General features: G+C 44.3%; 1 pseudogene; it reads right to left on the bottom strand.

The window, feature by feature from the left end:
- Positions 1-233: 233 nt before the first annotated feature.
- Positions 234-17,074, bottom strand: part of LOC134369039 (histone-lysine N-methyltransferase PRDM9-like) — a 30,516-nt pseudogene continuing 13,675 nt past the window's right edge.

Raw genomic sequence — 17,074 nt, 5'->3', positions numbered from 1 at the left:
CAGGGCCATGCTCTGCCAGAGACTGCGCGACGGCCGCCGTGAGCCTCCCAGCGCCCGGGCACCGCCGCGCGCCCCGGGCCACCTGCTCCCCGGGGCCCAGCAGCCGCGCGGCTACCCCAGTCCAACGCCCCGCTCTCTGCCGGCGCCACCCCGCCCACCCGCCACACCCGTAACCGCTCGGCTCCACTCGGTCCCATCCGCCACCGCTTGGCTCCACCCGCCACCGCTCGACTTCACTCGCCACCGTCAGGCTCCGCTTGGTCCCATCCGCCAGCATTCGGCTCAGATGGCAGCCTGAGGGTGGGCTGCAGGTGTAGGTCCTGCAGAGCGACAGCTGAGGGGCAGGTGTTGGTGCAGCAGAGTGACAGCTGGGGTGCAGGTGTAGGAAGTGGGCAGCTCGCAGACGGGAGGTTTGCCCCTACTTTAGGTGGTTCCCGAGTGTCCACCTTCTGACTGCATCCTTCACCCTCTCCGCGAGCCAGACGGAGCCTGTCAGCAGGTGGGAAGCCGAGCGTGCAGGGCGTCAGCAGTCCAGGGGATCTGCCATCACCGGACAGGGGCTACCTCAGCAGAGCTTGAGCCACGACGCCAGGTGTAGTGGATCGAATCATGCCCCCCGCCAACTCATTGCAGCTTGAATTGTGTCCCCCAAGTTTTATGAATTAGAAACTTAGGGAGGTCAAGATGGCGGAAGAGGAGAGGTGCCTGCCGCTTTTCCGCCACCAGTAGAAGCAGCCTGAGGCCCGCGCCGGATGCAGCTGTAGCAGAGTCAGCGCAAAGGAACGGCTTCGAAAGGGTGTCTTTACCCTGCCGAGAACCGGGAATCTTCCCCCAACGCAAGCAAGGGACCCCCCGGTTCGCCGCAGCCCGCGTCTCAGCCGCAGCCGCAGAAGTGGAAACATGGAGGCCTGAACAGCGTGTGTCACCCCAGGCTGCAGCGGTGACCACAGCTTCTGACCCCCACCCCCCGCCTCCACCTGCCCATCCCTGGAGCTGGAAGCAATTCAACTGGCGGCCGAGAAAGGGAGACGTCCAGTGGGAGAGGCAGAATTTCCATGGACACCACATGCCCTGCAGGGCCGCCACTGCGTGATCCTCCAACAGGTAGGCTTCACAGCTGCCACCCAGCTTCATTCTCAGCTCAGCCCAGTGCACACAAAGCGGGGAGACGTCCGGCAGGGGAGGCGGGAACTCCACAGGGTCCACGCTGCTGCTGCACAATCCAGCAGCAGGTAGGCTTCACCACCGCCACCCGGCTCCATCCCAAGCCCCGCCTAGCGCACACAGGGCAGGGAGACATCCTGCAGGGGAAGGGGAAGCTCTGCAGAGACCACACGCTCTGCAGTGCCTCGGTGCATCCCAGCAGCCCGGAACAGAGCACACAGGAACAGGGAGTCACTGAGGTAGCGATACCAAATTGGCAACCACAGCAACATCTTAGTCAGTCAATAGTGCCAAACCTGTGGACTGTGAAACCCCCTGCCACAATGAATAAACAACAAAGAAAATATAGAAATACAAAAAATCAAGAAAGTACACCACCAAAAGATAATAAATCTCAAGCTCTAGATCCTATAGAACAAGAAGCCCTTGAAGTGACTGACAAGGAATTTCAAGTGATAATTCTGAGGAAACTGAATGAGATACAAGAAAACTCAGCTAGACATCATGATGAAATGAGGAAAAGTATACAGGACCTGAAAGAGGAAATGTACAAGGAAATCAATGCCCTGAAAAAAAATGTAGCAGAACTTGCCGAACTGAAGAAGTTATTCAGGGAAATAAAAAACACAACGGAGAGCTTAACCAACAGGCTTGTGGAACTTGAAGAGAGAACCTCTGAACTTGAAGATGGGCTGTTTGAAATAACACAAGCAGTCAAAAAAAAAAAAGAAAAAGAAAAGAAAAAGAAAGAAAGAAAGAAAAAAGAATCAAAGGCATTGAAGAAAATCTGAGAGAGATATCAGATAACCTTAAGCGCTCAAATATCCGACTCATGGGTATTCCAGAAGGGGTGGAAAAAGGAAATTGCATTGAAAACATATTCAACAAAATAGTGGCAGAAATCTTCCCAGGTATAGGAAAAATCACAGATCTTCAGATCCAGGAAGCTCAACGATCTCCAAATGTATTCAACTCAAAAAGGCCTTCTCCAAGACACGTTATAGTCAAATTGGCAAAACTCAAAGACATAGAGAGAATCTTAAAAGCTGCAAGAGAGAAGCATCAAATCATCTATAAGGGAGCCCCAATCAGACTAACATCAGACTTTTCATCACAAACCCTAAAAGCCAGAAAGGAAAGGGATGATATATTCAAAACACTAAAAGAGAGATTGCCAGCCAAGAATACTCTACCCTGCAAGGCTATCCTTCCGAAATAAAGGGCAAATAATATATTTCTCAGATAAACATAAACTGTGGGAGTTCACCACCACACGACCACCCTTACAAGAAATTCTCAAGGGAGTACTGGGTTTGGTTCCTGAAAAATAACTACCACTGCCGTAAAAACCCAAGAAAAATCTAAAGCCACTAGTATAATACAAATGGCATTCATGAAGAGAAAACAAACAAACAAAAAGGCTATCTGCAACCTAAGGAACCAACAAACACAGAAAACAAACAGTAAATCAGAAAGCAAGGAACAAAAGACACTGAAGCCAACCAAACAACAATCAACAAAATGCTAGGAATAAACCAACACTATTCAATAACAACTCATAATGTAAAAGGCTTAAATTCCCCAATCAAAAGACACAGACTTGCTGACTGGATTAAAAAGGAGGACCCAACTATACGCTGCCTTCAAGACACCCACCTCACCTATAAAGACTCACATAGACTAAGAGTGAAAGGATGGGAAAAGATTTACCATGCAAACAGAAAAGAAAAACGAGCTGGAGTAGCTATTCTTATATCTGACAAAGTAGACTTTAAACTAAAAACCATAAAAAGAGACGACGAGGGAACTATATAATGATAAAAGGCCTGATCCATCAAGAAGACATAACAATCATAAATATGTTCGCACCCAATGTTGGAGCAGCCAGATTTATAAAACAAACTCTATTAGAACTAAAGAAGGAAATAGACACTACTACCATAATAGCAGGGGACCTGAACACCCCACTGTCAATATAGGACAGATCATCTAGGCAAAGAATCAGCAGAGAAACACAAGATCTAAAAAATACTCTAGACCAGTTGGACTTGGCAGATATCTACAGAACATTCCACCCAACAACCTCAGAATATTCATTCTTCTCATCAGCACATGGATCATTCTCCAGGATAGATCACATATTGGGTCATAAATCAAGTCTCAACAAATTCAAAAAAATTGGAATTATCCCATGTATCTTGTCAGACCATAATGGATTAAAACTAGAAATCAATAACAAACAAAATTCTGGAAACTACACAAACACATGGAAATTAAACCGCATTCTACTTAATGACATATGGGTCCAAGAAGAAATCAAGCAGGAAATCAAAACATTTATTGAAACTAATGAAAATAATGATACATCATTATTATTATCCAAAAACCTGTGGGATACTGCAAAAGCGGTATTAAGGGGGAAATTTATTGCATTAAATGCTCACCTCAGAAGAATGGAAAGATGGCAAGTGAACAACCTAACACTTCACCTTAAAGATCTAGAAAATCAAGAATGATCCAAACCTAAAGTTAGCAGACGGAAAGAAATCATTAAGATCAGAGCAGAACTTAAAGAAATTGAAACCCAAAAAACAATACAAAAGATCAATGAATCAAAAAGTTGGTTTTTTGAAAAGATAAATAAAATTGACAAACCATTAGCATGGCTAAAAAAAAAAAAAAAAAAAAGGAAGAGAGAAGATTCAGATAACAAAAATTAGAAATGAAAAAGGAGATATTACAACTGATTCATCTGGAATACAAGGAATCATTCAAGACTACTATAAACAACTATACACCAACAAGTTTGAAAATCTGGAGGAAATGGATAAATTTCTGAACACACACCAGCTCCCAAAACTGAGCCATGAAGATACAGAAAATCTGAACAGACCAATAACAATAAAGGAGATTGAAGCAGTTAGCAGAAAGCTCCCAACAAAGAAAAGCCCAGGACCAGATGGATTCACAGCAGAATTTTACCAAACATTCAAAGAGGAATTGACACCAATTCTTTACAGACTATTCCAAAAGATTGAAACAGACGCAAGTCTCCCTAACTCTTTCTATGAAGCAAACATCATCCTGATATCAAAACCAGGTAAAGACATAACCAGAAAAGAAAACAACAGGCCGATATCCTTGATGAATATAGATGCAAAAATCCTCACTAAAATACTAGCAAACAGAATACAGCAACACATACGTAAAATTATTAACTACAATCAAATGGGATTCATCCAGGGATGAAAGGTTGGTTCAACTTATGCAAATCAATAAATGTGATACACCATATTAATAAAATCAAACACAAGGACCATATGATCATCTCTGTAGATGCTGAAAAAACATTTGATAAAATTCAACACTCATTCATGACAAAGACCCTCTATAAGTTAGGTATAGAGGGAAAGCATCTCAAAATAATTAAAGCCATATATAATAAACCCACTGCCAATATCATCCTGAATAGGGAAAAGCTGAAAGCTGTTCCTTTAAGAACAGGAACTAGACAAGGATGCCCACTCTCACCACTCCTATTCAACATAGTGTTGGAAGTACTAGCCAGAGCAATCAGAGAAGAGAAGGAAATAAAGGGCATCCAGATTGGAAAAGGTGAAGTCAAACTGTCCCTGTTTGCAGATGACATGACCCTATATATCGAACAGCCTAAAGCCTCTACAAAAAAAAAAAAAAAAAAACTCTTGGAGGTGATAAATGACTTCAGCACAGTAGCAGGATACAAAATCAACACACAAAAATTAGTAGCATTTCTATTCTCCAATAGTGAACATGCAGAAAGAGAAATCAAGAAAGCCTGCCCATTTACAACAGCCACCAAAAAAAATAAAATACTTAGGAATTGAGTTAACCAAGGATGTGAAAAATCTCTATAATGAGAACTACAAACCACTGCTGAGAGAAATTAGAGAGGATACAAGAAGATGGAAAGATATCCCATGCTCTTGGATTGGAAGAATCAACATAGTGAAAATGTCCATACTACCCAAAATGATATACAAATTTAATGCAATCCCCATCAAAAGTCCAATGACATTTTTCTCAGAAATGGAAAGAACTATCCAGAAATTTATGTGGAATAACAAAAGACCACGCATAGCCAAAGCAACGCTGAGCAAAAAAAATAAAGCTGGAGGCATAACACCACCTGACTTTAAACTATACTACAAAGCTATAATAACCAAAACAGTATGGCACTGGCATAAAAACAGACACACTGATCAATGGATTAGAATTGAGAATCCAGAAATCAACCCACACACCTACAGCTATCTGACTTTTGACACAGGCATCGAGCCTATACTCTGGGGAAGAGACTGCCTCTTTAGCAAATGGTGCTGGGAGAACTCGATATCAATATGCAGGAGAATGAAACTAGACCCACAGCTTTCACCATACACTAAAGTCAACTCAAAATTCATTAAAGAATTAAATACACACCCTGAAACAATAAAACTTCTTAAAGAAAACATAGGAGAGACACTTCAGGAAATAGGACTGGACACAGACTTCATGAATACGACCCCCAAAGCACGGGCAACCAAAGGAAAAATAAACAAATGGGATTATATCAAACTAAAGAGCTTCTGCACAGCAAAAGAAACAATTAACAGAGTTAAAAGACAACCAACAGAGTGGGAGAAAATATTTGCAAAATATACATCTGACAAAGGATTAATATCCAGAATATACAAGGAACTCAAACAACTTTACAAGAAAAAAACAAGCAACCCAATTAAAAAATGGGCAAAAGAGCTAAGTAGGCATTTCTCTAAGGAAGATATACAAATGGCCAACAGACATATAAAAAAATGCTCAACATCACTCAGCATCCGGGAAATGCAAATCAAAACTACACTGAGATACCATCTCACCCCAGTTAGGATGGCTAAAATCCAAAAGACTCTGAACAATAAATGCTGGCGAGGTTGCGGAGAAAAAGGAACTCTCATACATTTTTGGTGGGACTGCAAAATGGTGCAGCCTCTATGGAAAATGGTATGGAGGTTCCTCAAACAATTCCAGATAGATCTTCCATATGACCCAGCTATCCCACTGCTGGGAATATACCCAGAGGGATGGAAATCACCAAGTCGAAGGTATACCTGTTCCCCAATGTTCATCGCAGCACTCTTTACAATAGCCAAGAGTTGGAACCAGCCCAAATGTCCATCATCGGATGAGTGGATACGGAAAATGCAGTATATCCACACAATGGAATACTACTCTGCTATAAAAAGGAATGAAATAGTGCCATTTGCAACAACATGGATGGACCTTGAGAGAATTATATTAAGTGAAACAAGTCAGGCACAGAAAGAGAAATACCACATGTTCTCACTTATTGGTGGGAGCTAAAAATAGATAAATAAATTCACACACACACACACACACACACACAAGCAAAAAAAAAAAAACGGCGTGGGGGGGAGATATAATAGCTATAATTCCTTGAAGTTGATACGATGAGCAAACAGAAAGGACATTGTTGGGAGGGAGAGGGGAGAGAGAGGAGGGAGGGAGTTTTCAGTAATGGGCCACAATTATCAACAACATTGTATATTGACAAAATAAAATTAACAAAATAAATAAATAAATAAATAAACTTAGCCCCCATTCTGACTGTTAAGAGGGTGGGAAATCCTATTATGGTAATTGAAAGTTGGAACCTTAAAGAGGTGACTGGATTGTAGGACCATGCAGTAGTGAATGGATTAAAAATGGTGCTCAGGGGCGTGTTTCTGAGGGCTTTAAAAGAAGAGGAGAGCCTGACTCTCTCTCTCTCTCTCTGTCTTGCTTCCTCCCACCATGTGATCTGCTGGTACCCGCCAGCTGCTGCTGCTTTTCCTCCATGAGTAGAAGCAGCCGGAGGCCTGCGCCAGATGCAGCTGTCCCAGAATCCTAAGCCAAATAAAACTCTTTCCATTATAAATTACCCAGTCTCAGGTATTCTGTTACAGCAACACAAAAATGGGCTAATACACCAGGGTCTGTGACTAAATTTTGCCACAGACTGGCTGAGTTCTTGGATAATTTGCCAAGAAATGGAGACTTTTATGTAAGTGTGCTTATGTACAAATACATATACACCTCTATATATCTCTCTCACTGTATAAATATCTCACTATATATCTCTCACTGTGTATCTCTCATTATATAAAAACCTTACTATTTATTTATTTCATTATGTATCTCTCACTGTATAATCCTCTCATTATACGCATATCTCACTATATAAACATCTCACTATAAAAATATCTCATTATATATCTCACTATATAAATATCTCAGCATATCTCACTTTACATCTCTCACTGTATATCTCTCATTATACACACAATTGAACTCTCTTCTCTCATGTACTTTTCCATCTATCACAATATTATCGATGTCACTGGCTGCAAGAAGCAGCAATCACTGGCTGCTTCTGACCTTAATTGGGTCGACACACATGGAGTTTAGGACAAGGTCAGGCCGATGTCCTCAGTGTCAGCTCTCTGCAGGTCATCAGCTGGGGGACACTTGGGTTACTTCTGAGATGTGCTGACCATTCCTGCCCATCTCCAGGCACCACGGGTACATTGCTGAGGGTCAGACTGGACAATGGGTAGATTGTGGTGACAAGGCCCACCCAGGGCAATGTGGGTGCCCAGACACCTCAATCCCAACACCTGGCATGGTCCAGTGACTGCCATCCCTGGCTGCACTGCAGACACTCTCAGGATGCTTCTTTTTCATTCTGGCTAGTTGATTTGAAATTCTTATGTGGTCGTCATAGGGTTCAGGGCTACCTGTGATCCAGGTGGAGGCCCCTTCTCAGTCTGGCTTCCACTCTCATCTACTGAAAGGAAACAAGCAATGTAGACAGCAAGATGCAGACAGAAGTTTTGAGAAATGGTTCCAGGTCCAGAGCTGTGTGGCCCCCCATCCCCACCCCAACACCCCAGGGCTCTGTGAACCCATGGGGGTGGGTTCGTTCTGTTGATGGGAACTGTAGGGACAGAGACGCCAGTATTGCACGGGTTAATGTTAGGATTATGCCTCGAGGTTTAGGGCTGGATATCATGGTTGTGGTCAGGGTTGGTTCTCAGGTAACCTCAAACCCTTCCTTAACTTGAAAGGGCTGAGGCCAGTGTTTCCTGTACTCAGTTGCATTTTTCTAGGATCCCAATTTGCTCCAGCACTTGTTTAAAATTCCCCATATTACCTTGTAATATGTCCAGTGCAGTCAGTCTCCAGCACGTTGTTTCAATCCTGTAACCCTCAACAGGCAGGTGGATGTTTCGTCAACCTTTGATTTCCTTCCTCAGCATTCTGAGCACATCAGGACAGCCACGACACATCTGCAGGGATTACTTTTAGCACTTTTCTTAGAGGACTTAAATGCTGTTTTCGAGACTCTGGGTTTCATCACAACTTCATTGCTTGTGATGCACTTGCCAACTCCAGGTCAGCCTGTTGTTTTTCTGTGAACTCACCACCTCTCTCTCTCTCAACAGCAGAATCTGATCAGAAATTGGCTCCCACGTCCAATGCTGTATGCCAGTCACAGCCCTGAGGGAAAGAGGTCTTCAAGTTTGAACCTGTGGGCTGCCCACCTAGCTCCCTGGAGCTGTGCCTGGACAGGGCCTTGAGACCTATGGGGCCTCCATGTTGGGCAGTGCCCCCAATGCTCAGAGCCCACCCGGCACAGGATCAGTAGCTTTCTCCCCAGTGCCCACCGGCCTCTCACTGAAGACACACTCAGTCTGTGCAGAGACATGGTTTTCTTCTCTGTGTGAGGATTCACTCCCAGAAGGGACCAGGGGCAGAAGGAGGAGCAGAGGAGGGGGCACCATCCCCATCTCCCCCCTGCTCCTCTGTGGAACCCTGGCCCTGGACACCAGCCTTTTATACCCCATCCCAAGCTCCCCAGCTTCAGACAGGTCACAGTGGAGTCCCCAAAATGTTACTCCCATGACTCCATCCATCTACCACCTCCTAGAGCATTCTCCTCCTGGGTATCTGCCCAGGCAGATTTGTTCCATGACTCCTTCCCTTCTCCAGGCCCCGCCTCCCTCTCCCCAATTCCAGAGACTTCATTTTACAGGTAGAACGTTTGGGTCTGGGGGAGATGACCTACCCAGGAGCATATGCAAATTATATGTCGGGCAGCCTCAGACCAAGACCGCAGTGGTCTCCTCCCACCCCCCTCACGCTGTTTCCAGGAGCTGGAGGATCAGGGACTAAGAGCCCACAGCTGGGGAGGGCTCTGTGATTACAGGGTTTGGGCCCACCCCACCACCGAAGCCCTGCTCTGTAAACATGCCCCAGATCCTGGGGCTGCAATTGCCCCCTCTGCTATGATGCCTGATACCCAGCCTAAGACTGGACCCATAGAGAAGGGGTTGGGGGCTCGGGGAACTGGTTTCCTGACTCCTTTTCCTTGTCTCTTGAGTTCCCACTCACGTCCCTGCCTGGCTTCTGCCTCTAAGGCTACAGAGATCAGAGGAAACAGGAAAGGCCAAGGGGGTGCTGGTGGAGGCGGGCCCCTCCTGGCCCATCTCAGTCTCCATGTCCTCCCCTGGTTCTCTCCCTGGGCCCAGGAGGTGATTTAAGCAGGGCTTGGTTCCCATGAGACCCAGCTGAGAGTCCAAGTTCTCCGTGGCCTCCTGGACTCTCCCACCTTTGGGACTGAGAACAAGGTACACAGCCTGCACTGTAGCTTTGTATGGGGATGATGTTTATTGGAACAGGAGGCCAGAAGGACATGGAGGGGAGCCAAGTGGGACATGGAGGGGATCCGCACCCGTCCACAGACCATGAACCCTTAAGGAACCCCTGCCTCCCACATTTTCTGCCTCATCTCTGGTCATGAAAATGGAGGGTGTGTTTGATCGGTCACATCTGTCTCTACACTCCTGGGGAATATGAGAGGTCAAGAGAAGTTCTCTGAAGTTCCCTCAGTGCTGGGTTGTGGAGGTGTGTGGTGGCCACACACTCTCTGTTGAGATGTGGTTTTACTGCTGACTCACTTGCCCTTCCTGCAAACATAGGGCTTCTCCCCTGTGTGTGTCCTCTGGTGTCGCATGAGGTGTGACTTACAGCCAAAGCCTCTCCCACACTCCCTGCAAACATAGGGCTTCTCCCCTGTGTGTGTCCTCTGGTGTCAGATGAGGCCTGACTTGTTACTGAAGCCTCTCCCACACTCTCCACACTTGACTTTTGCAATTCTTGAGATTCTTACCCCCACAGATAACTTGCCTGTGTTCTCTGGATTCACCTTCTGGCCTGTTCTGGACTCTTCTTCCATCTCACTCTCCCTAGAACTCCCCATTTGGCCTTTGGGCGGGCTGGAAAATGTGCTTGAAATCCTCCTGTGCCTTGTCCTCTTATATAAGGGTTGGACCTTTCTTTGGCCTCTTGACCTTCGGCCTCATCATTCCAGCTGTGTGGATCAGGATGTTGCTGCTCCTGATTCTGACCCACTGCACAGAGATCTCCTGGCTGGAGATGTTCTCTTGCAGATGTCTCTGGGAAGGTTGGAGAGGAGTGATTGTGTTCCACATGTTGCCTGAGGAATTTCTGACTGGAGAAGGCCAGAGGGCATGAAGAACAAGGGTGGATCTCTGGCTTTGGTTCCACTGAAAGAAGAAGGTTTTGGTCAGGGGAGGTGTAGACAACTGGGCCATCTGCTTTGTTGTATGGTAAGGCCTGCTCCACTAATCATTCCTCATGTGTTAATACAAGCTGTCTCCCACCGAGCATTCCTTTACAGTCTATTTTTCATTCTGTTTTTGTTTACTACATCTTCCTCAGAAATCTAGAAAGCCCACATCAAAGGCCTTGTCTATGGATCAGCCAAACCAGGGACCTTCAATAGCATCAGAGGCAGCTTCAGTCTTTGTACAGAAGGAACTGCAGTGACTTCCCCCACACACACACTACAATTATCTTCTAGGTCATATCATATCCTCTTCTCTCCCTAATCTCTGGGTACTTTTCCTGATAGAGCATCTGCAGCTATTTTATTCTACTGAGAAATAATAACTCTGGATTACATAGATGGTGATAGAGTTTGGATGTGTTGTCCCCCCAAAACTCATGTGAAAATCTGATCCCCAATATGGCAGTGTTGGGAGCTGTTTGAATCATGGGGGCAGATCCCTCATGAATGAATTACTGTTCTCCCCGGAAGGTGGCAGTAGTGAGTGAGTTCTCACTCTATTAGTTCCCATGAGGGCTGGTTGTTTAAAAGACCCTAGCACCTCCCCCATCTCTTTCTCTTGCTTCCTCTTGCCGCTTGAACCCGCCAGCTGCCTACCACTTTCCACCATGAGTAGAAGCAGCCTGAGGCTCATGCCAGGTGCAGCTGTCCCAGAATCATAAGCTAAATAAAACTCTGTTCTTTATAAATTATCCAGTCTCAGTTATTGTGTTATAGCAACACGAAAAGGGGCTATTATGGATGGACTCATCCTTAGTGACTTTTCTTATGAGGGGAAAAGGATCTAGTAAGTCAGGAACCACTTCGTCTGGAGATGCACAAATGTAGAAGGCAGTGTAGAGTTAAAGAGCATGTGTAAGTACACCTGAGTTTGAGTCTCCCCAGTCAAAGACATCTAATTGAGGACTCTTGTGTACCTGGTTCTCCATCAGGAAGTGGGATTCAGAGTGGTCCAGGCCCCCTTGAGTAAAGGACTCTGGTTCCTGCTGCCTAAACTAGATTATGGATTGCTTCCATCTCAGTGTCCACAAATCATAAAATAAAAATATGTTCTTCCTTGGGTGACACATCAAGTATTCCTACTTGAGGTATTTCATTCAGTCTTAACACATTTCAAATTTAATAGGAAGTTCTGTTTCAATTGTATCCCTAATCAGACTTCTTTCCTCCTGACTCCCATCTTTATCCAACCCACCATCCTCTCTTACCTGGAGACTGATGTGGCGTCTGAGGGGATTACACACTGCAGATTATTTTCTGAAAATTAACTCAAAGTCCACAATTGTTTCCATCTCAGGAAAATCCCCAGTGTCTTGGCAGGAATCATGGGCACTACATGTCCTGGCTTCTGTGTATCTCTCTGACCTCTGCTCTCTTCTCTGCTTCCTTCACCTGGGTGGTCTCAGCCATTCCTCAAACACCCTCACTCTCTCCCGCCTCAGAGCTGTTGCACGAGCTGCTCCTTCTGCCTGGAGACATTTGAGCACAACTCTGAACCTCTCAAATGTTATGTCCTGAGAGGAACCTTCCCTCATGTTCCCTGCCATACCCTCCCTCCCCTCATGATGATCTCTAGGCACTTTTCTGGCTTAGTTTTCTTGAAAGCATGAATGACTATCTCATTTTATGCACATGCCTGTGTGTGTCTGCGTGTTTCCCTAACTCACATGTCAGCTGCTCAATAGCACTTATTCTGATCATCTTGTTCTATCCATATTTCCTGTTCCTCAAACATTGTCTGGCACAGAGTAAGAATTCACATGACAACTAATTGAAATAATGAATGAATGAAAAACAACATATGTATGTTATTTAGAAATACGGAAGAAATTAAGAAATAATTAAAAGAGCCAGAAGAAACTGCCTTGTTGAAACAGCCGGTAGGTGCTTGAGAACTTGTTCTTTGTCTCTAAGCCTGTCAGGACTATATGTTATTATATATTTTGCATATAAAGTAGTTAAAAAAATAAAATGAGAACAAAAAGTTTAAAATATAAATTGTCCCTAAAAGTCAAATGCATATAAAACAAAGCCTTAATTTCAGAAACACCTGATTTGAAATTTTTCTGACTTCAGACTGCATTTTACTCTACTTAACAGTTGTACCATGAAAATTCCCAAGGAGAATTCTTTCTCTTCTATTCTATTTAAAGAATAATAGTGGTGCCCACCTCTCCCTGCCGTGAGCTCTTTCTTCCACTTGCTGTCCCACTTGATACCCAGCTCCTGGCCATATTCATCCCCGTACCAGACCAGCAGTTCACAGCCTGGCCTGATGACCTGGCAATTTCAATAGAAGATCTGACCGTGGTATTGAAAGGCCACCAGGTTCTGCTCCTCATCATCCCGGGCACAGTTCACATACCTGGGGTTGAGGCAGACAAAGGGACAGAAAATAACAGGCAGTGAGTCTCCACTACCTGCCAGGGCCGTGTTGGACTTGTCACCAGATGGTCAAGGCCCCCATGCTGTGACTGGCCATGCCGTTACCCTCCTCCAGGAACCTGCTGTTCATACCTAAGCCTCTTTCTCCAAGTCCTGCTTATGGTGCTCATCCTGCCTGGAATGCTTTTCCCCCCTTGCCTACTTAACCATTCTTCAAAGCCCAATTACAGACTTACCTCCACCATGATTGGCCATAAAACACTGACTTCTCACTTCTCTAAACTCTCAATCGATTTCTACTTATACCACAGAATTTGGTGTTTAATCAATCATGTACTCTGCTTCTAGATTAGCTCACATCATTCTATAATCACCCCAAGTCTATCTTCTTTTGAAAGACCTTTTTCTAATCTCCCATAGTTTACCCAGGTGCCATTCACCTGCCTCCCTGGGTTCCCATAGAAACTTAGATGTTCCTTTGGCCTTGCATGATAATACACAATAATAACAGCATATCCCTATTCTTATCCTCTAATAAAACAAGAACCTTCATGGAAAGGGGCTGGTCCATGCAGCACAGAGGTCCATGACCACCCTGCAGCTCACTTGTCAGGCTTCAGGTTTTAATTTCACTGAAGTTGGGAAGAATTCCTGTCCTCACAGATTAAAGGTCCCTTGTTTTACATTGTCTTGGCCTTGTGTACTTCTACTACAATCAAATGTTTCATTTATGCTTGCAATAGTCCTTCACAAGGGCATGGGTTGTGTGATCTATTCATGAGATGTACTCCATTTTCTAAACTAGAGTACAGCAAATGCTTAATAAATGCTGATTAGATAAATTAAAGTGTGAATCCAGCATCCCCAATGAATCTAGGCTCCTCAGGGTTTATCCTGGTGCCCCAATTTTGTCTATCATAGAGATTTAGTTTTTTGATTAAAAAATGGTAATGTTTTTACTTTACCTCTTTTTTCCTGGATGTTCATAATAAGAAAGAACATTGTAAGGGGAGCAGAGAGTGTAAAAACCATCGAGGGAGGCATGCTGAGGAGGAAAGAAGCCGAGCTTGAGAGAGATGAGTGTCCCTGCTGGAACCCGAAACCTATTGGCCTTACCTCATCCAGTTGGCCCGAGATTTGTCCTTTCCATCCACATACTCATAGCAGTTTCTCCCCTTGGTGATCTGAGTTTCAGAAAAATAAGTTAGTCATTTTTGGGTTTGATGGGCAGGTAATAATCAGAATTATTTTATTCTACTGTCATCCATGCATTTGAGCCTGCATGGATTCAGCCGCCAATGGTGACACATGCTGTGTACTCCTCAGCATCATCTACACATCTGAGTTGATTTGTCCCGTCAGAGCTGAGGCACCATAGGGAGAATGCACTTTTTCTGTCTCTGTGCCACTTTTCTCCCACTCACCCACTGACCTTTAAATAGGAGTTCCAGGTTCATGCAAAGACCGCTAAGTACACAGATCTAACCATGTTGTCACTATCCATGTTCTAGCATGTAGAAGGTGATGTCCCACCAAAGGCACAGAAGGGATATAGGAAGCCAGAAGACGGGGTTAAGGTAGGCCCTTCTCACCATCCAGGAGTAGCCACTGTTGACTGCCTCTTCATCTTCTGTGATCTGGCTCTCATAGGGGCCAAAGTGCTGACCCAACGGCAGATCGGATGCCTCATTCCATACTCCAAGCCCGGCCTCGGGGATGCCCGACGGCCCAATTCTCAGCCCAGGGGGCAAAGTGAGGGCTGAGTGGTTGGGATGCCCCTTGTCCACTGCACTGTCCTTTACAAATGTAGGGGGTCTATAAGCCAGTCAGCTGTCGATGAAGTAGTCCTGGCATTGCTCACAATCTGAAGGCAAGAGCAGCAGGGATTAGGAAAAGTATAGTGTGTGTTCCTGGATATAAAGAGCTTCAGAAAGAGCCCAGCATTTACATAATTCAGCCTCAATCCTGTACTCCAAGCCACCAGAGTAAAGGAATGATTTGGGTTCAAACAACAAGATAAAATTATTGTACCGGGACATAGCCTTCTCCATGAGTGGGCCAAAAGGGTCACTTACACAGGTAGTCATCATCCTGAGGTTCACAGACCTCTTTGTATGCATGACCCTTTCTCGCAGGCTACACATCTTCATTTCAATCTCCTTTCTCTTGAGTTCTACATTGGAGAAGAGTAAGTGAGTGAAGTTAGGAGTCTGGAGTGTTTGTCCCTGTATCGTCAGAAAATGTGAAATCTCCTACCATCAAATTATTGTCTATCCTTCTACATACTCTGGCTCGCCACCCCTTCACTACCTCTTAACTATTATTTCAGAGAGACTAAGACTCTACACCCACACTGACTACAGGTGCATAATTCAATTTTAGTTTCTGGATTCCCAGGATCAGGATTAACTTCCGAAACTTTCTAGTAACAAACCGTTAATTCATGCATTTATTTATACATAAAATATTTGTTGAAGGTGCATTACATATTAGGCATTGAACAAGGGCAGGGATATACAATAAGAAAATGTGGTCTCTATTATCACAGATGGATTTATTGGACACCTTGAATGTATATTTATTTTAGTGCTTTCAAACAATATATGAGCCATTGGTCTTTATCTTCATTTTACAGATTAGCATTAATGAGCTCAGAGAATTTATAATGTCTTCCCAAGGTCCAAATGATTCTACGTGGATTATAACAAGTGTGTGACTTCAGAGTTAGTGTTTGTTCTTACATGTTATTCAATACAGCATCTAACTTCTGGTCTCAGCTTAGTCCAGCTTAAGCACAGGCCTATCGAAAGTCTACGCCACATATCTAGACCATACTCATCAACCTTTCTAAAGGACCTAGAGGGACTAAAGTCCCCAAATTATTTTCTCTTACCCAATTTTTCTCTAGAATGCTGTACGGAGGTACTTGCTTCTGCAGGAGGGGACACTCGTTTCCGGGCCTTCTCTGAGTCCCTTGTGTTCAGTAAATCTGTTGTTCCTGACAATTTCTTCAAAATAGATTCATTATTTAACAGTGATCTGGATATTCCCTTTAATGTTAGAATCACATATTAAAAGACAACATACATTTCTTTCGTTCCTTAGGGCTTGCAACCTGTTTTCACATGCATGACTTTAGTTAATGGGTCAACAATCCCTGGAAAAACTTGGAGTGACTGAATACCAGAGAGAAAGGGAAAGGCCTGTGTGGGCAGGACAGTCTTAAGGCTCTTTTGCTTCAACTTTCTATATATACATGAGAGCGAGGGAGGGCGAATAATCTGGAAGACTACCTGGAGACTCAACAAGGTCTGTGAAAGAAGGAGGTAGGGGCTTATAGGGAAAAAGAGGGGATCTTCTATGAACTAGGAGACATTTGACAGAAGGAGAAAGGTAGGAAAGCACAGAGGGTACAAAACACATCTGGAGAATGAACAGTGAGGTTGGGAAGAGAAGAAACAGTTGGCATAAAGGTTATCTAGACAACTAAGAGAGTGATGCTAAGAGCTGCAAACTGCCATATCCTGGAAGGGATATTTAACTTTGAAATTGAATTAACTAGTTCCTGTACCAATTCTGCCTAAGTAAGGGTGTACTACCAGCTAATTCTATTCACTTTCCCGATCCGTAAATTGGCATACATGCTAATTCTTAATGGTACAGTGAACATGAAATGTAATAACGCTCACCAAAGTGTTTTGAGATTAACAATTTCTCTTATAGTCTTGACATCAATTTTCCTCCTCAACCATCTCTACAGTCAAAATCTAATTCAAAGATATTATCTTCAGCACTCTC

Source organism: Cynocephalus volans, unplaced genomic scaffold, assembly GCF_027409185.1.
Source record: "Cynocephalus volans isolate mCynVol1 unplaced genomic scaffold, mCynVol1.pri scaffold_35, whole genome shotgun sequence".
Classification (NCBI taxonomy): domain Eukaryota; kingdom Metazoa; phylum Chordata; class Mammalia; order Dermoptera; family Cynocephalidae; genus Cynocephalus; species Cynocephalus volans.
This window is presented reverse-complemented; position numbering and strand designations above follow the sequence as displayed.